Source organism: Mustela lutreola, chromosome 16, assembly GCF_030435805.1.
Source record: "Mustela lutreola isolate mMusLut2 chromosome 16, mMusLut2.pri, whole genome shotgun sequence".
NCBI classification, from domain to species: Eukaryota; Metazoa; Chordata; class Mammalia; order Carnivora; family Mustelidae; genus Mustela; species Mustela lutreola.
Genome location: NC_081305.1, coordinates 62,000,278 through 62,026,491, shown reverse-complemented (window position 1 = coordinate 62,026,491; position 26,214 = coordinate 62,000,278). Strand labels below are relative to the sequence as shown.

General features: G+C 33.8%; 1 pseudogene; it reads right to left on the bottom strand.

Moving 5' to 3' along the window:
* Window positions 1-3,355: 3,355 nt before the first annotated feature.
* On the bottom strand, window positions 3,356-3,472 carry LOC131818999 (U6 spliceosomal RNA; annotated as a pseudogene).
* Window positions 3,473-26,214: the final 22,742 nt, after the last annotated feature.

The window sequence follows — 26,214 nt, the reverse complement described above, 5'->3', positions numbered from 1 at the left end:
ATTTATAAGATTGATAAACCCCTTTCCAGACTTATCAAAAAGAAAAGAGAAAGAACCCAAATAAATAAATTCATGAATGAAAGAGGAGAGATCACAACCAACAAACACCAAAGAAATACAAACAATTATAGGAACATACTATGACAACTCTACGCCAACAAATTCAACAATCTGGAAGAAATGGATACATTCCTAGAGACATATAAACTACCACAACTGAACCAGGAAAAAATAGGAAACCTGAACAGACCCAAAACCAGTACAGAGATTGAAACAGTCATCAAAAATCTCCAAACAAACAAAAGCCCCGGGCCAGATGCTTCCCAGGGGAATTCTACCAAACATTTACAGAAGAATTAATTCATATTCTCACGATACTGTTCCAAAAAAATAGAAATGGAAGGAAAACTTCCAAACTCTTTTTTTTCTGAGGCCAGCATCATCTTGATCCCAAAACCAGACAAGGATCCCATCAAAAAAGAGAACTACAAACCAATGTCCTTGATGAACACAGATGCGAAAATTCTCACCAAAATACTAGCCAATAAGATTCAACAGTATATTAAAAGGATTATTCACCACGACCAAGTGGGATTTATTCCAGGGCTACAAGGTTGGTTCAACATCTGCAAATCAATCAATGTGATACAACACATTAATAAAAGAAAGAACAAGAACCATATGATACTCTCCATAGATGCTGAAAAAGCATTTGGCAAAGTGCAGTGTCCCTTCCTGATTAAAACTCTTCAAAGTGTAGGGATAGAGGGCACATATTATTAATATTATCAAAGCCATCTATGAAAAACCCACTGCAAATATCATTCTCAATGGAGAAAAACTAAATACTTTTCTGCTGAGGTCAGGAACACGGCAGGGATGTCCTTTATCACCACTGCTATTCAAAATCGTACTAGAAGTCTTAGACACAGCAATCAGACAACAAAAAGAAATTAAGGGCATCCAAACTTTGCCAAATTGGCAAAAGAGAAGTCAAACTATCCCTGTTTGCAGACGATATGACACTGTATGTGGAAAGCTTAAAGGACTCCATTCCAAATCTGCTATAACTTGTATAGAAATTCTTTAAAGTGTCAGAATATAAAATCAATGCACAGAAATTGGTTGCATTTTTTTATACCAACAAGACTGAAGAAATAGAAATTAAGGAGTGAATACCATTTACAATTGCACCCAAAACCCTAAGATACCTAGGAATAAACCTAACCAAAGAGACAAAGAATCTATACTCAGAAAACTCTAAAGTACTCATGAAAGAAATTGAAGAAGACACAAAGAAATGGAAAAAAGTTCCATGCTCCTGTATTGGAAGAACAAATATTGTGAAAATGTCTATGATACCTAAAACAATCTACACATTTAATGCAATCCCTATCAAAATCCCATCCATTTTTTTCAAAGAAATGGGATAAATCATCCTAAAATATATATGGAACCAGAAAATACCTCGAATAGCCAGAGGAATATAGAAAAAGAAAGCCAAAGTTGTTGGCATCACAATTCCAGACTTCAAGCTCTATTACAAAGTTGTCATCATCAAGATAGTAGGGAACTGTCCCCCAAACAGACATAGATCAATGGAACAGAATAGAGAGCCCAGAAATACACCCTCAACTCTATGTTCAACTAATCTTCAACAAAGCAGGAAGGAATGTCCTATGGAAAAGAGACAGCCGCTTCAACAAATGGTGTTGGGAAAATTGAACAGCCACATGCAGAAAAATGAAGTTGGACCTTTTCCTTACACCATACATGAAAATAGACTGGAAATGGATGAAGAAGCATAATGTGAGAAAGGAATCCATCAAAATCCTTGAGGAGAGAACAGGTAGCAACCTCTTTGACCTCAGCAGCAGCAACTTCTTCCTAGGAACATCGCCAAAGGCAAGGGAAGCAAGGGCAAGAATGAACTATTGGGATTTCATCAGATCAAAAAGCTTTTGCACAGCAAAGGAAACAGTTAACAAAGCCAAAAGATGACTGTCAGAAGTTATCTGGGAGAAGATATTTGCAAATGACATACCAGATAAAGGGCCAGTATCTATCCAAAATCTATAAAGAGCTTATCAAACTCAACACCCTAAGAACAAAAAATCCAATGAAGAAATGGGCAGAGGACATGAACAGACATTTCTGCAAAGAATACATCCAAATGGCCAACAGACACATGAAAAAATGCTCCACATCACTCGGCATCAGGGAATTACAAATCAAAACCAGAATGAGATACCACCTCACACCTTTCAGAATGGCTAAAATGAACAAGTCAGTCAATGACAGATGCTGGCGAGGATGTGGAGAAAGGGCAACACTCCTACACTGTACGTGGGAATGCAAGATGGTGCAACCACTCTGGACAACAGCGTGGAGGTGCCTCAAAAAGCTGAAAAGAGAACTAGCCTATGACCCAGTGATTGTAGTACTGGGTATATACCCTAAAGATACAAACGTGGCATTCTGAAGGGGCACATGCACCCAAATGTTTATAGCAGCAATGTCCACCATAGTTAAACTATGGAAAAAACCTAAATGTCCTTCAACAGATGAATCAATAAATAAGATGTGGTATATATGTACAATGGGATACTATGCAGCCATCAAAAGAAATGAAATCCTGCTATTTGTGATGATGTGGATGGAACTAGAGGGTATTATGCTTGGCGAAATAAATCAATCTGAGAAAGACAACTATCATATGATCTCCCTGATATGATGAAGTGGAGATGCAACATAGGCGGTTTCGGGCGTACGAAAAGAAAAATAAAAGAAGATGGGATTGGGAGGGAGACAAACCATAAAAGACTGAATCTCACAAAACAGACTGAGGGTTGCTGGGGGGGGGGTGTGTTGGGAGAGGATGGTGGGGGTATGGACATTGGGGAGGGCAGGTGCTATGGTGAGTGATGTTGAGTGCTGTGAAATGTGTAAACCTGGTGATTCACAGACCTGTACCCCTAGGGTAAAAACACATTATATGTTTATAAAAAATTTAAAAAAATAATTTAAAAAATCCATTAAAGAAAAAACACATATTGCAAGCCCAGAGCTAATCTCATATTCAATCAAAAAAGTTTGAAAGTTTTCCCCTTAAAGATCAGAAAAAAGACAAGTGTGTCCACTTTCACTACTCTCATTTGACATAGTACTGGATATCCTAGCCAGAGAAACAAGGAACACAAAGAAATAAAAGACTCCAAAAAAAAAAGGAAGAAGTAAAATTTTCTTTTTTTGGATAACATGAACTTACATGTAAAAGAATCCTAAAAAATTCATAAAAGTTTTGAATAAACAAATTTTGTAAAGCTGCCAAATACAAGATCAATATATAAAAGACAAGAATTTTGTTTTGTTTCGTTTTTTTAATAGTTTTTCAAGTCATCCTTGCTCAGTGATCACGCTAATCTTCTCTGCATCATTCCAATTTTAGTATATGTGCTGCCAAAGTAAGCACAAGACAGGAGCATTTTAACCCTCTAATGATGAACTATCTGAAAAAATAAAGAAAACAATCTAATTCACACTAGCATCAAAACTAATAAAATACTTAGGATAAGATTTAACTAAGACGATGAAAGATCTGTACCCCATAATCTATGACATTGATAAAGAAATTGAAGGAGACACAAATGGAAAGATAGCTCATATTTATGAATGGTAAGAATTAACATTGTTAAAATGTCCATACTACCGAAAACCATCTGTAAATTCAATTCCTATCAAAAATCCAATGTTAGGGGCACCAGGGTGGCTCAGTGGGTTAAGCTGCTGCCTTCGGCTCAGGACATGATCCCAGGGTCCTGGGATCGAGCCCTGCATCAGCCTCTCTGCTCAGCAGGAAGCTGCTACCTCTTCTCTCTTCTCTCTCTGCCTGCCTCTCTGCCTGCTTGTCATCTCTCTCTCTCAAATAAATAAATAATCTTTTAAAAAATCCAATATTGTGTTTTTACAGAAATAAGTAAAGAATCCTAAAATTTATATGAGACAAACAAATAATCAAAGCAGTTCTGAGAAAGAATGAAGAAGCGAAATTACACTTCTTGATTTGAAACTATACTACAAAGTCCCCATGCTCAAAACAATAAAGTATACTGGCATAAAAACAGACCAATAAACAAGTAGAACAGAATTAAGAGTCCAGAAATAAATCCTTTCATACAGTCACCTAATATTTGACAGGGGCCAACATATGTAATGGGTAAAGATAGTCTGTTTCAGTAAATGATATTTAAAACTGAATAGTCACATAAGCCAGCATGAAACTGGAACTCATAAATCTTAACTTGAAATAGATTAAAGACTTAAATGTGATGCATGAAACTAAATTTCCTAAAGGAAAACAGGAAAAATTCTCCTTGACATTGGTCTTGCCAATAGTTTTTTGGATACCAGACAAAAACACAAGCAAAAAAAGCAAAAATTAATAAATGGTATTACATCAAACTAAAGTTTCTGCATTGCCAAAAAAAAGGGAATGAAAACACAATCCACAGAATGGAAGAAAATACTTACAAATCTTATATCTGAAAAGAGGTTAATAACCAACAGATACAAAAAGAAAAAATATATATAATTAAAAAATAGCAAAAGGATCTCAATAGACTTTTTATTCAAAAAAGTTATATAAATGACGAACAGGAGCATTAAAAAGTGCTCAACGTAAAAAACTCAGGGCAAAGTCATTATGTTGTTGTTTTTGTTTACCTCTGAAAAACACAGCAAGATATTACTACCTATTAGAATATATACTACCAAAAAATTAAAACTAACAAATTTTGGTAAATATTGGGGAAAATGGGGAACTTATGCACTGTGATAGGGATATAAATTTGTATGGAAAACAGTATGGAGACTATTCGTATTATTAAAAGTAAAATTACCATATGATTCAGTAATCCCACTTCTAGGTATATATCTAAAGGAAGCGAAGTCACTATTCGAAGACATATCTGCACTCTTATGTTCATTATAAAATTATTAACTCTAAGCAAGAGATGGAAATAACTTCAGTATCCATTAATGGATGAATGAATAAAATAAGTATGGTAAATATATACTATGGAATACTACTTAACCATGAAAAATTAAGAAATACTGCCATTTACAATACCATGGATGGATCTTGAAGGTATTATACTAAGTGAAATATTTCAAAGATTTTATATATTTTTTAATTTATGTATTACGATAAACCTTACATACAGAATCTGAAGAAAAAGCAAACTAATGGAAACTTAGAGTTGAGTTGACAAGGGGTGAACCTGGGGTGGAATAAGGTGGTCAAAGGGTACAAACTTGCAACTATAATAGGAAAAAGTTCTGGGGATCTAATGTACAGCATGATGATCACAGTTAATAATATATACATACTTTTTTTTATTGTGCTTCCCTTTATTAAACTTTGCATATATCACATTCTTACAAGTTGAAAGTTTATAGCAATCTTGTATAAAATAGGTCTGCTGCCACCATTTTTCTAACAACATTTGTTCATTTTGTGTCTCTCTGTCACATGTTGGTAATTCTTGCAATATTTCAAGTTTTTTCATTATTATTGTATTTGTTATGGTGATCTGTGATCAGTAATTATGACCCACTGAAAACTCAGAACTAGTTTACTTAAAGTATATGAATTGTTTTTCCTTAAAGGCATAATGCTTTTGAACAGTACAGTATGGTGTTTTTTATATGCACTGGGAAACATAGTTTTTTATTTGCACTGGGAAACCAAAAAAAAATAATAATGATTTGACTTAGTTTATTGAGATAATCACTTTATTGAGGCGGTCTGGAACAAAACCCACAAGACCTCTGAAGTTTATCTCTACTGTACTATATACATTAAAGTTGCTAAGAGAGTAGATCTTAAAATTCCTTACAATACATGCATAAAAAACAGAGGCAACTATATGAGATAGTAGATGTATTAACATTTTTATGTAGATTATATTGCAATACAGATGTATACCAATTTATCAAATGGTACAAAATTAACACAATGTTAAAAGTTTGCAGTGTTATAAGAAATCATTTCTCAAATTTACAAATTATAATATGTCAATTATTTTTCAATAAAGCTGGAAATAACTTTTTGTAGAATTAATCTATTTTTCAAAAAAGGAAGTAAGGAAATAGAAACTGCAACTAACTCTGAAATAATGAAATACAAAATCCATTTTAGTTATATACACTGTGACAAACACTATTAGTTAGTTTACAATGAAGGAATACTTATGAAGCATGAAGGATGGTCTATAAATAAGGCTGAAAGAGCTCAGTTTTAAGGTTTAAATTTAAAATCTTCTTTTGAAATACTAAACTGACCACCCAGTTTTCCAAACTTAAATGTCTTAACTGCATGAATTTATTTCATACAACTCTATAATCTAGTTTCATAAGAAAGCAGCATGCAAATTTTGAATAAGACAGACTTGCTTAAGTTTCTTTATGTTCAACAGTAAAGGACACTTCCCTAAAATAAATAGAAGAAAAATCAGCATATTTATCATGGTAATTATTATTCATAATAAGATTCATATTGAATTAAGGAATATATAGCCTCAGAGGGGGTAAAGTAAAATGAAATTTATTTTGGTAAATGTGTCTATGAATAGTCAATACAATGCCTCAATATAAATGAATATTATCATTTTGAACAATTTAATTACTATTATTAGAATTATTATAAGTATAAAAATAGCTATCATTTTAGCATGGAATAAGAGACTCTCATGCTCCATGCTTCATTACATCCACACAACAACTCTGCATAATAAGTATTATCATCACCATTTCATGGGTGAAAAAACTGAGGCTAACACATTTAGATAACTGGTTTATGATTACATGGCTGATAAAGATGCATCACACTAATTTAGGCTTTATGATTTCAGAATTGTACCCTTTCCACTGCACATTCTATTACTCTGTAAATACTTGGCTTGTTTTCATTTAGTTCTTTAATTTTATTCATGTGGTGATGGCTTAAAGCTTCATTTAAAGGAAGCTTAAAAAAATTCATTTAACCAAAAGCTCCCAAGAATTAAAAATGTCATGGAGCTAATGTAGACATGGATATCATTAGTTAATGGGTAACCATATATTTTCCACTCTAGTGAGATAAAAATCAGAGTATTTTTCTAAGTTTTAGTCTCTGAGTATTAAAAAGGACTTTGTTAAAATAGAAATATTTAGACAAAGGTGATCAAAAGTCTGGATCAGGTCACCTTAAGATAAATATTAGAAAACTGAGGAAACAAATGGAGATTTGAACACTGAGCTATGATATAATGAATGGTTTAAAGTATTTAGTACTGCATAGAAAAGCCCTTTAAAGCCTGGTCTTAGCCTAGCATTGCAGCTTCTGGGATATCTGTCTATCTATCATCTATCTATCTATCTATTTAGATATAAATTTGAAAATTTTTTAACTTAAAGATTTTGAGAAATAGAACATAATCGGCACCATAGAAGATCTGTTTATGATAACAACCTAGCCCCTTCTCCCAGTTTGTTAATATTCTCTCTTATTTAATGTAACATTGTGCAAATATACCACTGCTGATCTGCCGTTATGAGTGAAATAACTATAATCATCTGTTTTCATATCCTGGTGAAAATCTTCATTTAGTTCAATGTTTTATTTCTAGGAATGGACCAAATTTTTTTTTAATTTTTAAGTTTTCTAAATATTGTCCAACTTACCTGAAATGTTTTATTATGGGCACTGTCATTCTTTCACATTCTTGCAAGACATTTTTACTGTTTCCCAATATGGTAAGTGTGTAATAGTATGCCATTCTAGGTTTTAATTTATTTTTAATTTAATTTAATTTAATTCCAGATTCATAATAAAGATAAACAGTTTTTACATATGAGTGGCCATTTGGATTACCCTTTCTGTAAAGTACATGCTCAAATCTTTTGATATCTTAACATTGTGTCATACTGACTTCTTTAATAGTAGATTTTCTGAATGAACTTTTAGCTGTGTAGGTCTTCTCTATTTTATTTTGAACTTGCTTTCATTTCAAAAACTTTATATTTATTTTCATAATCTGCTTTTATTTTGCTTTGTTTATTATCTATATATCTATCTATTTATTTATTTGCAAGCAAGAGAGAGCGAGCGAGTGAGAGCGCAGGGAGGGATAGAAAAAGAAGGGAAAAGAATCTTAAGCAGGCTCCACGCTCAGCACAGAGCCCAACTCTGGGCTCTATTTCACAACCCTGAAATCATGACCTGAGCCAAAATGAAAGAAATGAAATAAAATTAAGGTGTTAAAAAAAAAAAGGAAAAAGAATTGGAAGTTTAATTAAGTGAGCCACCCAGGCACCCCTGTGGTATCTTAAATTGGCTGTCATATCTTTAAAGTTCTAGAGTATCCATTTGGTTCATTTATAAAATCTTTCTCAATATCATTTTTTAGTTTCAGTTTTTTGTTCACTTTGCTTCCCCTCTCATTTCTTTGAGCAGAGTAATCAAGCCATTTTACAATCTTTATTGATCATTTTAATATCATACTTAATCCCATTTTGTCTATCAAATCTTGTTAATGATTTTTCTTTGTGTGCTTTGTTACATTTTGCTAACTACAAGACATTATATTTGAAACTCTTATTGAGTAGGGATAATTAAGAGCTATAATAATGGTATGGTCCTTGGCAGGATTTTCTCTTATATCTGAGACTCTACAAGACAATCATACTCCAAATTCAGTGGTTGACTTTCTCAGTTTACACAGAAGGCAAGGTAGGCTATAGTCTTACTTCTGCTTCTCCTTGTGCTTTGGGGATCTCAACTTAAATTTGGGTTGTACCAAAGTCCTCAAATTTGATTGCTGCTGGATTTTGAATTTTGTTTCTCTAGTATCAAGTGTCTATTAAAAACACAGCTCAGTGTGTTTTAGCAGTTTCTAATGCTCTCATAGCTAAAATGGCTTCAGGGCATATATCTCTAGACTCTCATTGTGTTTCGTATTTTGGCCCAGTAATCCCTCATTTATTTTTATAATCATTCTGATATTTTTAACTTTAAAAGCTATTTTGTCTGGATTTTTAAGTTGTCTTAGTAGGAAGTTTTAGATCACCATTACTAGAAGCAACAACAAATATACATGAAAATATCTGCAGTAGTTTATCACATCTTTGAACTTCCATAAGTCGAGGCATCCTTCTCTAATCACTTAGGCAAACTCCAATTTACCCTTTAAAACAACACAAGAATTGCTTCATTTAAGAACATGTTCAGGGATGACTCTTCCCCACTGTTCTTACCAACATTCCCACACACTCTTTGCTACCCACACCTTGTTTATGAACTTTCATTAGGTATATCAGCGTCACCAGCATTTTGCTCTATTGTATTTTTGTCCTTTAGAGCTTTAATTAAATATTAATTCCATAGAAAGTCTGTCCCTTTTCTTTCAAACCTGGGTTAGTTATTTCTTCTCATTCTTTGTCAGAAGTTACTTTATTAGAGAAACTTACAGCTGTATTGTGACTTTGGAGCCTTTACAGTTTTTTGACTGGAAAAATCACCCATCTCTGAGATTTATACGCAGCTTCCTAGCTGATATTATTCAGAAATCTGTTCAAAACATACTTTTTCAGGGAGGCCCTTTCGGACCACTCAGTTACAAAACCTCTTCTCAATCACTGCTCTTTTTAAAATGTGCTTATTTAGTTCAAATATGCATCACTATTAAAGGAAAACCCAGTACAATTATTTTCTTTTTAAAGTTGGCTTACCTATTATCTATCTCTCCCATTAAAATGATTCCTCTGGGCTGGGGTTTTGTTGTGCTTATCTTAGGCCATGCACTCAATAAATTGTCTCTGAATGATTGAATTGTTTGACTCCCTTGCTAGATTCTCAACTTCATGAGGCCAAGGATTGTTCTATTCAGTCCTTTATCCTCAATATCTGTTATATTGCAGTCACTTACGTGACTAATGGGAAAAATCACAGAAAGAAAGAGTTAAAACTACAGAAAAACACCGTAGGTTCAATAACACAAAGCTTTCTAAAATTATTTAGCCCAGGAATTGAATACTGGCTGCACTTTTGATTTTTTTTTAATGGTATTGAATTTAATTTAAATGGAAGTACTTGAATGGTAGAATAATAAAAAAAAATTATAAAAGCAACTTGCTCCTTAAAGTAAGAATTATATAGGGCATCTCTTCTAGAAGCAGAATTTTCAAATGTCAAACATCTGAAAGCATAGAAGGAGAAGTAAGAGTGTGAATTGTACTTCAATGCTCTTTTCTTTATATTCAGCAAACAGCTTCATTCACACCTTTCCAATTTTTTCAACTCTTTTGACAAAGCCTTCAGAGGAGTTACTGCTGATGACAACCATCACAGCCTAACAGGAGAAATTTTATGAAGAAAAATAATAGCGTGTTTTTCCCAAATTGTTAAGGATATGGTGAAGCTCTGTCGGATTCAAAGGAGGAATGTGCAATTCCATGCTATATATAATAATAACTTATTTTAATAGTGGCTTTGCAATTTTTCAGATATATCCATTTACTTAAAGCACTATCAAATAAACAAAAACAAACAAATTAAGAGGGGTTCGAGACAGGAATTATCTAATCTAAAAATAGCACATGTTCACAGAATACACAACACATATCCCAAGTACTACTATAGGTTTCAAGTAAGAGTCAAAACAATAGTAAACATGATTCAGACCCTACCAGTCAAATCATAAATGGGACCTTAACTGTAAATCCTTATCTTTAGATCAAAGCGGGTAATTGGGTGCTGAAGATACATTATAGAACTAATATGTTATAGAACTCCTCTGAAATGAGTCATTTATTCCATCACTTTTCCTGCACAGCTGCTGACCCATGTTTTGGTTCCTGGAAATAGCTGCTACCCTGTCATACTTCTTAAAAGCACATATATTGATAACTCTACTCATTCCTCCATTCCTCTGTGACTGTCACTATGTTAAAACGTGGAGTGAGCTGACTCACTTGTGGTGGTAATAAAGTACATGAGTTTGCAAAGTATTTTGTTATTTCTAAAAATGCAAAAACCAAATTACATTGAAATCCTAAGGGGTGTTTCCGGGAGAGCTGTAGGATGTGGTTTCTTGTGTAATCCACAGAGATTAGCTCCAACACATATTTAAACTCTCCTCTAGGAGCAACCTTAGTGGTAAAGCAAGAAGATAAACAGATGTATACACACCCTGGCACAAAATTATCACTTATGTTTGGCTTCCTAGTCTCCTCGTGTTACTTATTTATCTTAACTTCTCTCTGAAATCAGGGTACACAGAATCTCAATCAGTTGATATTTTTCTGCTGAATTACCCAATAGTCTGATCATACCCCTAAGACTTTTTTAAATTATTTCACTCATAATCCCAAATCTGCTTTGCCTCCTCAGCTCAGTACACTGTAATTTGATTTCAAAATGAGGACGGATGTCAGTAATGCCACACTCATTAATCTATTTTACAATTCCATGTACTTAGAACTATGAAAATATGTTAATAACATCCATTCCAATAAGCCACCCTAAATTTATTATCATGAAACAAGACCTCAAGAAAGAGAATTCAAAATCATCCATGTATTTGCAATTTATTGCAATAAAGCCTTTATCAATAGACTTCCCTGTGCACATGGTGGTCAAATTGCTGGTGAAAGCCAGCCAAATCTATTACAAGCTTTCTCATGGCTTCTAGGTAACCCAAGTGAGCCTTTATTGATAAAGGGAAGGGATAAAGCAGGGAAGGGATAAACAATGATGTAAGAATTGGCTAGACAAAAGTAATGACTCTCATTACAGAGTGAGTATTTTAAAGCAAAAGAGCCTGTTGGGAATATTGTTTTATAAAATAGTGGATTTTTTTATGAACTTTTTAAAATTCAATTAGTTAACATATAGTGTACCATTAGTTTCAAATGTAGATTTCAGTTATTCATCCATAGCATATAATAGCTAATGCTCAGTACTTACTGTTATAGCTTCTTGAAAGAATTTTAACCCACTGAGCCACCCAGGCGCCCTTGAAAGCAGAAATTTAGATCATATTTTCTGATTACTTCCATGAAGTACAACACTTTCCTGCTACCAACCTTCAAAACATACTGTTTGTTAGAGGAATTTCTTTAATAATAAATAAATAGGAATTTATTTAAATTTATTTAAATATTGCACACTGTTTCATTGTTCATAAATAAGGTGATGATATTATAGCCATTAGTTGGTAGCACTGATATATCACATTCCTTTTACTTCTCAGTGCATTCTCTTTACACAAAATAGATATATATTTTAAAAGAATCTGAATCTGTGTCAAACTTTTAAAAACCCTATACAGTAAAGTTTATCACTTTAAGTAATCTCAATTATCTTCCTCAATTGTGATAGTATATCCTTCTATCTAGGCCAGATATTGTATGTGGGATTTGAAGAGACATACTTTTCTAAATTTCACTTTTCTCATCTGCAAAATGCTGATCATGATCCTACAATAAAATACACTTACAATTTTTTGATGAAAATTTATTTATTTATTTTAAGATTTTATTTATTTATCAGAGAGAGTGGGCGAGAGAGCAAGCACAGGCAGACAGAATGGTAGGCAGAGGCAGAGGGAGAAGCAGGCTCCCGGCCGAGCAAGGAGCCCGATGTGGGACTCAATCCCAGGACGCTGGGATCATGACCTGAGCCAAAGGCAGCTGCTTAACCAACTGAGCCACCCAGGCGTCCCTTTTGATAAAAATTTATTCTGTATAAACAATATATTTGCTGTAATGCGTGGTTCATGATAAACATCTTATTTAATTATAAGCAACAACAGTATTAGAAATTAAGTAAATGTGTCTATAATATTTAAAGTTTTAACACATAATTCCAGTGCTTTGTCTTATTTTCTCAAATCCCTTTACCACTTTCACTGACAGAGTCAAATGTACTTTTTCTACTAGTAGCCAGCTCTTTGTCTTTTGTCAGAAAGATGCCCTTGTGAATTATTTATAATAGAGATATTAGCAATAATAATAATAATAATAATAAATAGCAATGAAAATGTTAAAAAAAGTTTTCTTAACTAATTAAGGTTCTTAGACATCAATTAGAGGAACCACCTCTGGCAAGCAAATTAATCTGCAAGACATTCCCAGAATTAACAAGTCAGTCAGATACAGGGTTGTCCGTAGACTGAAAGGTGAAGCAAAAGGACTAGGTTTGGAAAATAGGTAAGGACAGTGAAAAAAATGATCAAATTTTTGGGCAAAATAAATTCTTAAGTGTCCTTTCAATGGAGTCCGGGGCATTATGTAGCAGAAACTCTGGAGATTATCTCAATTCATTGGAGTCACCCTGTTTATTAGCTTGCTATTGACAAAGTTATTTACAAACTGTAGAACAAGAGGTTATAATGTAGAAAACTGATGGTAATGCACAAGATTCTTGTTAACAATAATGCAAGTTAGTGATATTTCATTAGAAAACATAAATTCTATAACCCAAATTATGGGCCCAGAGCACTTCTGCTGCACAACTCTGCTTATATCCCAATTAACCATGTGAACTAGTTTTAATATCTGCTTCTTATTAATTTTTGAATAAAAATTCTTGACACAAGTATTTTATAATTGTGTGATAATCATGCATTTAATTTCTTGGAGAACAATACACACTTTAGCGTAACTATGTTCGTTCACAGAACCAGCCTTGATAACACACTTCTATATGTTAGAAATGATGTAATACATGTAGAATATTGGGCACTCGTTTGGTATTCTTTGACATGTTTTGCACTATCTAAAAAGAGATCAGTGAACTTGGACTGGAGTTAGTAGACATGGAAGAAAATAAAATATTACAGAGAAGAATAATCTGTGGTCTACAACCTAAACGGGCTGGGATTCCCATCATATGGATCCCTGTAGCTTTACAAAAGTCAATTAAATTTTTGTATCTCCGATTAAAGTTGATTCCCCAGTACTTTTTCAAACATCTCTTGTAAAGTATTGTTTCCCAGAAAAAAAGGGATTTTGCACATGTATCTGCCTTTGTCTCTGGTCATGATCTCAGTCAGGATCCTGGGATCGAGCTCCATATCGGGCTTCAAATGTAGTCTCTCTCTGCAGCTACCTCCCCCTGCCCCACTCATGCTCTCTCTCTCAAATAAATAAATACAATCTTTAATTTTTTAATTAAAAATAAGATAAATAAAATAAAATAAAAAGTCTGGTCTTACTGCCCCATTTAGCTCCTTTTTTTTTTTTTGAGTTGTATTTAAAGCAGCATGAGAGAACATGAGGCTCTCAAACTTAAAAAAAAAAAAAAGGAAAAAATTGAGTTTTGTTAGGATTTAAGATCTTGTCTGCTAGACAAAAACGTTGTCTTTGTTAACATGTGAAAATTAACAAAAGAGAATAAGATAGAATTCTAATAATTTTTGTAGAAATTAAAAATTTCCTCCAACCCAGTTACATACAGACCCATTAAGTAAATTCATTCCAATGTCCCAAACCAACCTTTTCTAATACTAATGCATCTGTGTAAACAGAGTCAACCCAAGGAATAAATAAATAGTATTATTTTTTTCCTGTCTCTTCCACAGTCACATCTGGGTATATTGGTAGCAAGCCAATTATCTATCTTATCTTATAAGACATGATATCATAAGGAAGGGTATTCTGTCCATTTGGAACAACTGAAAATCATTGTAATTTTATCTTGGTGCAGTAACTTGAGATGGCACAGTGTGGGTTATGATTATATTTTATTTTATTTTTTTACTGGGAAGAAGAGATTATAGAGATATTGGTTATCCAAGAGAGACTGACAGGTGTTCATAGCTGCCAGGTCAATATCCACCTACTTATTCCTTTAATATCAGAAAGCACTGAGGGATTGACAACAAGGAAACTTAAAACAACATCAAATATTTTATTGTCTCTTTTCTAGTTATATTGTAACCATATGACAAAGTATCAGTCGTACAAGATATCATTCTCTTTTACCTCTATCTTTCTGCCAGAAATGTGAGCTTAATAGTGAGAACTCCAACAGCAATTTTTGCAACTGTGAATAAAAAGACATGAAAACCTCTAAGATAGTTCACTTGACTTTCTTAAGACACTGAACCAACACCAGAAATCACTCTCTGTAGTCTTCTTGTTAAATGAAAAAATATGGTTAAACCACTTTTGAAAGTCTACTACATACAGCAAAATGTAAATCTTAATTGAAATATGTCCTCTCAGCTGTGCTTAAGCAACTGAGTCCTGAGCTTTTCAGGTTTTCAGTCTGAAAGAGTACACGGCTGGTGCTCTGAAAGGGAAGAGAAAGGACACCCTGTTCTCCATATAAATTAAAGAAGAGAAATCTGTGCATTTAAGTGGGCCATATAAAATTTATCAAGCAATTATATCCTAACTGCTTCCTATCCAAAATACCTGATATGCGCTCCCTACTACTTTATTCCATGTTACTGCCTTTTCCAGGATTCTGTATCACATGACAACATGTCTTCTGTTATTTCCTTCTTGCAAGCTACTTTTGTTTTCTCCATCTAAAAAAATCAACAATCATTGTGTATTTCAATTCCCATTTTCCTCAAATGCATTGATTCTTCTTATCTATTACTCTTTTCTCATACTCACTGTCTTTGTCTTTATGGGGTTTGTACTTTGCTTTTCCCCATCCTTTACTGACATTATATAATCAAATCTAATAACTTCTTAGAGAAAGTTAAAAATTCCTGCATAGGCACACGTGAACACAAAGTCACTGATTTTTAGCAAACCTATAAGATAGTCAGACATCCATTCAATTTCTTTTTTTTAAGATTTTATTTATTTATTTGACAGAGAGAGATGACAAGCAGGCAGAGAGGCAGGCAGAGAGAGAGGAGGAAGCAGGCTCCCTGCTGAGCAGAGAGCCCGATTTGGAGCTCGGTCCCAGGACCCTGGAATCATGAACTGAGCCGAAGACAGTGGCTTAACCCACTGAGCCACCCAGGCGTCCCTCCATTCAATTTCTTAACTGAGTCTCAAATGCATCCTGAGTTCTAACCTAAACCTAAGTTCTACTTCTTACATGTTGTTATATGACCAAATTCTTTCAGTTCAGTATTTTGTAACATTTAAATATTAATCAATTGATGCTTTGTCTGTGTATTTCTATGAAAATAATTTGAATACTGTAGATTTATTGTTATATTTATAGATTTATAATCAAAGTTTCATCAGTTGAAGTTTTTCGAAATTTCAGATATAATGATTAACCTAAAATGATACTGCCTCAAATCCCTCTGATATCAAGGCCCAACACGTGATTATAGCCAAACCTGTGGTGGATAGTTCCATGGGAAATTGCAGGTACTTAACACTGATAGCATCTCATGTTCTCTCTCTCATTTTAGAATGTCTCCAACACAACCCAAAAGTGTAGGAGAGTTAATGTCCTCTGAGGACAGCTCTCAGTGAAGTGGAAATAAGGACCATAGATAAAATTGTCAGATTTCAGGTCTTCATGAGGACAACTTAAAGAAGTTTCTCAGGACCTTTCAGTAAAAGCAAGCCTTCATTTTCTATCCACAACAATTATATCAACAATGTACCTCTTTGACAAAGTTGCTTCTTCACTGTCCCACTTTCCCATTCTTTTCTACCTTGGATAATCTCCCAGATAAACTAACAGTACTCAAATCCTTTGTCCTACTCTTTGCTCTCAGGATAAATGGAGCCAAAAGACTTAGATTAATATCAAGTTCTCAATGGGATCGTAGAGCTATTTCTGTCCAGATTTTCATAAACATAGGGAACTTTGAATTATCAGGCTATAAATAAGTTCTAAATGGAGGGGGCAAAAGCAAAAAGTAGAATTTTTATGTTTGATTTTAAATCATGATTAATTGACTTTATTGATTATTAGAAATACTAACATTATAAAAGTGTGGATCTTTGTAAAACAATGTCATAATGTAAGAAATAAGTTGCATAGACCTTTGGAGAATATTAAACCAAGTGTTCAGGTTCCATCTAATTTCTTGTTTAATCCAGAACTTTGGTGTGCATTATCTTGAGGAATAGGATTCTGAAGTCCAGACAGACTAACAGAAAACTGATCCAAATGTGTGTGTTTATATTTCTGCATTTGTTGTAAAAATCAAAGTGTGATTGCTGGTTTAAAATGGTAAAACTAATAATGTTCATGGACTCTATTATAAATTTTCTAATTGTATGGGAAGAATCCAATAAACATAGAATTAATTGATTTGCAAATCCTCAAAGAGCTAGCTACAGGATCAGGTAGTGGTATGTTCTGATTGAACAGCATCATAATGCAGCATTTTATATGTGTGGCTAATGGATATTTTCATTAATGTTTGCTAGATAGTCAGCCAATACAGAGAAATATTAGGTAGGGTAATTACTCACAGTTTTGTTTAATAAAATGAGAGAAAATTATCAAATGACACTAATAATAATAATCCTATAGCAGTCTAAATAATTCAATGATAATTACAAGTATTAATCTAGCTTTCTTCCCTGATTATGACTCTTCTCTCCTTTATCATAATGGGAGTAGCAGATTGTCTGCAATGAATTGTGAAAACCCAGCAGTGACTTTGGCAGTGAAGACCTCCCATCAATTTTGATAGGTTAAAATGATTCTGGATGGTCTTGAGCAAATGTGTCAATTTTTTTTTCTGTATGTGTCATAAAAGAAAGAAGCAATAGTACATTCTTGCTGTTATTCCATGGAGCCAATAAAATCATACTGCCAACAAGAGGCTGTTGACACCGTAAGTGTGGTTAACTGTCTTGAAATACTAGGCCTCTAAATAAAATTCCAATATTTCACATAACCTCTTTTTTTTTAAAGAAAAAAAAAAACAACTATACTGCTTACATTTAGGGCCCTGCTGTTGTGTAACTATTTTTGAACATGTCTACTGTAAGTGTATATATATATATATATATATATATATATATATATATTTTCTGTGCAATAAATACATTTAGAGATAAATTTGGATTGCAAATTATTTTGGGGGAGGCATGGTATTTGTGGCTAGTCTTACAAGTAAAAAGGACTAAAAGAAAGAAGAAAAACATTTTTTATTACAGCATATTTACATCTGTCCAAGGTACTTATTTACTAAAATACTGACTAATGTATAATACTGGACACAAAGAAAGAAGTTAAATGAGTTATAATTCAGTCGAAGTATAGCTGGCCATTTTAAAACTTACCACTGAATCTTTCTGGTATGAAATGTGATATCTAGCAATCTGGTCCAGTTCATTACATCAGGTCATTTGTATGTTCTTATTACCATTTTGATAGCATAGCTCATTTTATAACCCAGACATTTTACAATGGAACTATGATGCATGTATTTTCAAAAGTATAGACATATATGAAGCTATGAGTTCAAAAAAGATGAATGTCCGTAGTGCCATATAGACTCAACAAATAAAAGTGTCCAAGGCTCTGAGTGAGATTTATGAATATTGTGTAAGTTTAGACCAACATGTGGTTTTGATATAAATAATCTGTTCTTAAATTAGAATTACAGTCGTTGAGTACAGTGTTGAAAATGGCAGATAGATTTTAGCTATCTTTGCTCACTAGGGAAAATGGAAAAATGTTTAGTTTGGTCAGATTTTCACTTAACTTCTGAAAAATCTTACGTTTGAGAGAACCCTTCTGAAATAAGAATCCTTAAAGATATAACCCCTTTGGCACAAGTTTTCAAGAAACTTCTTTGATGTTGTAGACAATCATATGGCACACGTACTGTTCTAGATGTTTCATGCCAATAATATGTAAGCCATACCAAGGCTACATATACATATAGAGATGTTCCTCAGCTTACAATGGGGCTATGTACAGAGAAACACATAAAAAATTGAAAATGCATTTAATACCCCTAAACTATCAAATATCATAGCTTACCTTAAGCTTATTTAAACATACTCAGAACACTTACATTTGCCTGCATTTGGGCAAAATCATCTTAAGCAAAGCCTATTTTATAACAAAGTATCAAATATCACATGCAATTTATTAAATATTACACTAAAAAAAAAGAAGAATGGTTATATATAGAGTGGTTGTAAGAATATCAGGTGTTCACCCCTGTAATCTTCTAGCTTACTGGGAGCTGTGGCTCACTGCCCCTGCCCAACATCACAAGACGGCACCATACCACATGTCACTGGCCCATTTTATAAAGACACAAATTCAAAATTCAAAGTACAGTTTCTACTGAATCACTTTCACTTTCACTTCATTGCCAAATATATCGTAAGTTGAATCATTGTAAATCAGGAGCCATCTTATTTGAAAGTTAAATCACAGTCACCCGTATACACAGACAGAATGGCCTTCATGTAGGGCCATCTATGTATCTCTAAACAACATAGCATGACATATCAACAGCAAAAAATGGATGTGAAGGGGACAATTGCTTTGCGTCAGTACTCTGAGCAGTAACATACATGGCCTTACTCACCTAGCAGAACTCCAGAGCTAGCTGATGGCAAGGAATTTTAAAATGTTTGCTGAACAGCTTAAGCACTATTATTTTTAACTTAGTGTGCATATCTGTTTTCTCAAGATATGTTAATTTATTTTATTGACTTATTACAAAACCAAATAACTTCCTCTTATTTAAGTGGCAGGTAAATAGAATTCTTTTTAATTTAAATCAAATGGCTTTTTAGGGAAAATATACTAAAAATTCTGAAACTTGTATTGCTTATGAATCTTTTATTGGAATCCTTATCAAGTGGTACTTTTCAAGTTTTTCCTAAATAATCTTCAATGAATTGAAAATATTTTTTGGATTTTACTCAAGGCTATTAACACACAATTTCACTTTGTTAAATATAGTGCTAAACGTTCAACCAATACGTTGTGTCTTTTTTTTTTCCACTACCACATCCTGCATCTACTGACTGGATTCTCTCCCCAACTAGCACATATATACCATTGTCTATCTTTAGGATAAGTAAGGGTCATCTTTTGTCTTTATTCTATTCCTTGTATGCTTCTGAACTTGTTGAATTTTAATATAGTCACACCATAAGCATCACATATTTGATTCCCCTTTCAATAGTAAACAGTGCACAACCAGAGCATACCTTCAAAGCTATCAATAGAATTACTCTGATATATTATTTTTGTATTTTTGTCAATTAAAATAATTAAATTATAGAACAAGAGTTTCAGGTGGTTGGTGTTGTAAGTTTTACCCAAACTGACTTTGGTCAAACTCGTTTTTGTCATCATATATGTCAAGTAGTTTTCTCAGGTTTATTTTTAGAATATCCTTGTATAATGAATATTTACACTGATATCTAGTATAAAAATCTTGCAATTTATTTTAGAAACATTAAGATATTGAAATTCAATCTATTTCTTTAATTCATTAAAGACATTTTTGGCTTGTTTCCAGTACTTTCTTACTGGTTAAAAATTGAATTTGAAGTAGTCTGAATTTCATTATTATATGGCACTTTCGCTTTGATGAATACAAAGACGATATTCTATATTAGCTATCTGAGAAGAATTTATTTTTTTAATTTTATTCATTTGTGAGTGAGAGAGAGCAGAAGCAGGGGGAGCAGCAGGGTGAGGGAGAAGCAAACTCCCGGCTAAGCAGGGAATCTGTTGCAGAACTGAGTCCCAGGACCCTAAGATCATGACCTGATCTAAAGGCTCAGGCGTTTAACTGATTGAGCCACCCACATGACCCAATCTGAGAAGAGTTCTGTATGTTATTCCTATTAATATGCAGTTTAAAGTCTAGGTGATTAACTTAATATTTTAGTGGCTATTACATAGATAGCACTATGTTCCAGGCAGAGAGTAAGAAAGAAATATTAAATCAACCATATTCTATGCATTCTAAATGAAAATAATTAATCAATCATAATAAATCCTTCTATTTATGGAATATCAACTTATAAGCTTTCCTCCATATGAACAATGCCAAATACCATAACAAAGGGTCATCTAATACAAATAAAGGATAGAATTAAAGAATTCTTGTAAGCCATTTAATTTTGAAAAATGGTGCTATATTGTTGCTGAGTTGTGGTTTTCAGTTACATAATATCTGATAAGTGTAGAAGTAACATGAGTGTTATGTGAGATGAGAAATGGTATATAATTAAGATATTTTAAAAAGTACAGATAAATACAAATTTGTAAACATAGCATTATGGAGGAATAAAAATAAATGATAGCTACACACTCTAAAGTGAATAAATCTTGGAAAGTTAATAGAGAAGTAAAACAAGGGCAGTGCAAAAAGTATGGTACATTTTTATGAAGTTCAAACAAATTCTGTGAAACCATAGATGGACTTAAAGATACTATTATGTATCAAATATTGTAAAAATTAAGCAAGGAAATAGCAAACATACAATAACCAAAGCATACAAACTTGGGTAGATACAATAGGTGTGATCATGTTCTACTTCATAAAGAGATGAGTTAATAGATAAATAGAAGTAACTAGACTTTTTAGAAGTTAATAAAACTTTGCCTGTTATTTCTTAGTAATATAAAATATATGGTTTTCAAACAAAAACGTTTATCTTAAAAATATTTAAAAATAAATTTCAGGCTACTCATAAGGTTACATTTACTTTCCAACTGAAGGAAAAGCTGGTTGTTGTAGTTGTAGTTGTTTGTTTGTTTTAGTCTCCTCCTAGTTTTTATTATTATAATGTGGAATGAGGAATGTTAGATTGAAAAGTGAATTATTTTATAGACAAAAATCATTACTTGATTCGCCTTCTGGTACATCAGATGGACCTCCTGAAAACATGCCCTTTTGCCTTACAGAAGAGTAACAGTTATGCTTACTTCTGAAACATGCTTGGTGGTGGCTCTAAATAGTCACACCATAGTAAACATTTTGAATATTTGCAATTAATTTTTATAGTCATAGGGCTCCAAAAGTCACTGCTGGTATCTTAGCAGGTATTTCAATAAAGCTATAAGTTGCCTGACTGTTTAAAATATTAACAAAACATGGCAGAAGTATTGTCCTTAGATATTATTTGTTTCCATATGCTCCTGATTCCAGACATGACAAGTTATTTTTTTAAATTTTTTTTATAAAAGATTTTATTTATTTATTTGACAGAGATCACAAGTAGGCAGAGTCAGGCAGAGAGAGAGGAAGAAGCAGGCTCCCTGCTGAGCTGAGAGCCCCGTGTGGGACTCAATCCAAGGATCCTGGGATCATGACCTGAGCCGAAGGCAGAGGCTTTAACCCACTGAGACACCCAGGCGCCCCCATGACAAGTTATTTTTTTTTTAAGGTTTTATTTATTTATTTGACTGAGAGAGATTACAAGTAGGCAGAGAGGCAGGCAGAGATAGAGAGGAGGTAGCAGTCTCCCCGCTGAGCAGAGAGATCGATTTGGGGCTCGATCCCTGGACCCTGAGATCATGACCTGAGCCAAAGGCAGTGGCTTAACCCACTGAGCCACCCAGGCGCCTGACAAGTTATTTTTGATAGATATATATACAATGTATTTTCCAGTTATAAGAAAAATGGTTCTGCTATTTTTAACATTTTTTAAAAATTACATTTTTTTTAATTAAAATTTTATTTTTTAATGTTATACTTTTTTAAATTTTTTTTAAAGATTTTATTTATTTATTTGACAGACAGAGATCACAAGTAGGCATAGAGGCAGGCAGAGAGAGAGAGAGAGATAGAAAGAGGGAAGCAGGCTTCCTGCGGAGCAGAGAGCCCAATGCGGGGCTCGATCCCAGGACCCTGAGATCATGACCCGAGCCGAAGGGAGCAGCCCAAACCACTGAGCCACCCAGGCGCCCCAATGTTTTACTTTTCAATATACTATTTAGAATATAAAACCTGTTCCATTTTGTAAGAAGTTTACCATTTAAAAAATGGTAATTTTCTCATTGTGTCTTCCCCTCTCATTGCTTTATTTTGAATAAAAAATTTCACTATAAACATAACGGAGGCTTTCCTTTTGATGGTCCCTCTGTTGGTCATACTGTATATGAGCCATGACAATTAGTTTTACAAAATTTATTCATGTTTGTTGATATGTTTTATCATAACTAATTTTCCCTCCCTTATCTAGATTCCCCAGCTTTCAGACAGGTGGACACTTCAATAAACCATACCAAGGGATGTATCAAGTACTTCTTAGACATTCTCTCAGATCCTTGAGGTCTCATTTTCCCTAGGGATTTGCAATAGGTTCTGCCAGAGGCACCACTGTGACAACTGATGTCCATGGTCTATCTCCTGCTAAGCTCAAGAGGTCACTGGTTTCCAAGTTTATCTATACAATTAATGCATTCCAGAAAGTTCTTTTTTTACTATTAACAAACTTACTTTAAAGTTTATATGGAGAGGCAAAGACTCACAATTGTCAACATAGTGTTAAAGGGTAACAAACACTGAGGACTGACTTCAAAGTTTACCAAAATGATGGGATGCCTGGGTGGCTCAGTGGGTTAAGCTTCTACCTTTGGCTCAGGTCATGATCCCAGGGGCCTGGGATCGAGTCCCGCATCGGGCTCTCTGCTCAGCAGGGAGCCTGCTTCACCTCATCTCTCTCTCTGTCTGTCTCTCTGCCTATTTGTGATCTCTCTCTCTGTCAAATAAATAAATAAAATCTTTTAAAAAAGTTTACCATAACGATAATTGTAAGCAAGATATTGTAATACCACAGAAAGACTAGATTAAAGGAACAGAATATATATTATCAATTATAATTTATATTTAATATAAAAGCAAAAGCAATACAAGAGAGCAAAATACAATCTTTTAAACAAATGGTTCTGGAGTAATGGTGAAGCTAAATGTAAAAATATAAAATAAAAATACAATAAAATAATAAAATAAAATAAATCCAGGCAGATACCATACACTCTTCACAAAAATTAACTCAGATTGGATTATAAACCTAAACATTAAACATGTAGAAGGTAATATAGAAGAAAATTTAAATAACCTTGGTTTGGGCAATAACTTTAGCTACAAAAGCACAAGCACTGAATTTAAAAATGTCTACTCTGTGAAACACAATGCCAAGAGAATGAAAAGGCAAAGCACAGACTATGAGAAAAAATTTGCAAAATACACATCTGGCAAAGGACTGTTAATCAAAAATACACAAAGACCCCTTAAAACTCAACAATGGGGGAAAAACCTGATTAAAAATGAGCCAAAGACCTTAGCCGATACCTCACAAAAGAAAATATTCAGATGGCAAATAAGCATATAAAAAGATGCTTCACATCATATGTCATCAGGAAAATGCAAATTAAAACAAAAAAGAGACACCAGTACATACCCAGAATCCAGAACACTGACAACAGAACACGAAATGTTGGTGAGGATGTGGAGCAACAGGAATGTTCTTCCATGTCTATTGAGAATAAAGAATGGAAAACAACGTGGCAGTTTCTTACAAAACTAAACATATTCTTGCCAGATGATTCAGCAGTAGCAGTTGTTGGTATGTATCCAAAGAAGATAAAATCTATACCCACAAAGATGTCTATAGTAGTTTTATTCATAACTGACAAAAGCTTGGAAGCAACCAAGATATCCTTCCATAGGTGAAAGGTCAAATAAAGTGTAGTACATGCAAACAATGGAATATTATTTAATGCTAGAGAAATGAATTACCACGCCATGAAAAGATATGGATATAAATATTTAATAAATATTTGATTTTAGGCTTCTACCAGTCTATCAATAGTATTAGTATATTTTAACAGTGAATGCTCAGCATTCACGAATTTACCTAATAAAATGTTTTGGGTTCAATATTTTAAATACTTCAACCTCTATGATTATATTCCTAATAATTTTGAATTGGGGTAAATAAACCTTAATTTTATTTTTTATTTTTTATTTTTTTTTAATTTTTTTTATTTTTTATAAACATATATTTTTATCCCCAGGGGTACAGGTCTGTGAATCACCAGGTTTACACACTTCACAGCACTCACCAAATCACATACCCTCCCCAATGTCCATAATCCCACCCCCTTCTCCCAAACCCCCTCCCCCCGGCAACCCTCAGTTTGTTTCGTGAGATTAAGAGTCACTTATGGTTTGTCTCCCTCCCAATCCCATCTTGTTTCATTTATTCTTCTTCTACCCACTTAAGCCTCCATGTTGCATCACCACTTCCTCATATCAGGGAGATCATATGATAGTTGTCTTTCTCTGCTTGACTTATTTCGCTAAGCATGATACGCTCTAGTTCCATCCATGTTGTTGCAAATGGCAAGATTTCATTTCTTTTGATGGCTGCATAGTATTCCATTGTGTATATATACCACATCTTCTTGATCCATTCATCTGTTGATGGACATCTAGGTTCTTTCCATAGTTTGGCTATTGTGGACATTGCTGCTATAAACATTCGGGTGCACGTGCCCCTTTGGATCACCACGTTTGTATCTTTAGGGTAAATACCCAATAGTGCAATTGCTGGGTCATAGGGCAGTTCTATTTTCAACATTTTGAGGAACCTCCATGCTGTTTTCCAGAGTGGCTGCACCAGCTTGCATTCCCACCAACAGTGTAGGAGGGTTCCCCTTTCTCCGCATCCTTGCCAGCATCTGTCATTTCCTGATTTGTTGATTTTAGCCATTCTGACTGGTGTGAGGTGATATCTCATTGTGGTTTTGATTTGTATTTCCCTGATGCCGAGTGATATGGAGCACTTTTTCATGTGTCTGTTCGCCATCTGGATGTCTTCTTTGCAGAAATGTCTGTTCATGTCTTCTGCCCATTTCTTGATTGGATTATTTGTTCTTTGGGTGTTGAGTTTGCTAAGTTCTTTATAGATTCTGGACACTAGTCCTTTATCTGATATGTCGTTTGCAAATATCTTCTCCCATTCTGTCAGTTGTCTTTTGATTTTGTTAACTGTTTCCTTTGCTGTGCAAAAGCTTTTGATCTTGATGAAATCCCAGTAGTTCATTTTTTCCCTTGCTTCCCTTGCCTTTTGCGTTGTTCCTAGGAAGATGTTGCTGCGGCAGAGGTCGAAGAGGTTGCTGCCCGTGTTCTCCTCAAGGATTTTGATGGATTCCTTTCGTACATTGAGGTCCTTCATCCATTTTGAGTCTATTTTTGTGTCTGGTGTAAGGAAATGGTCCAATTTCATTTTTCTGCATGT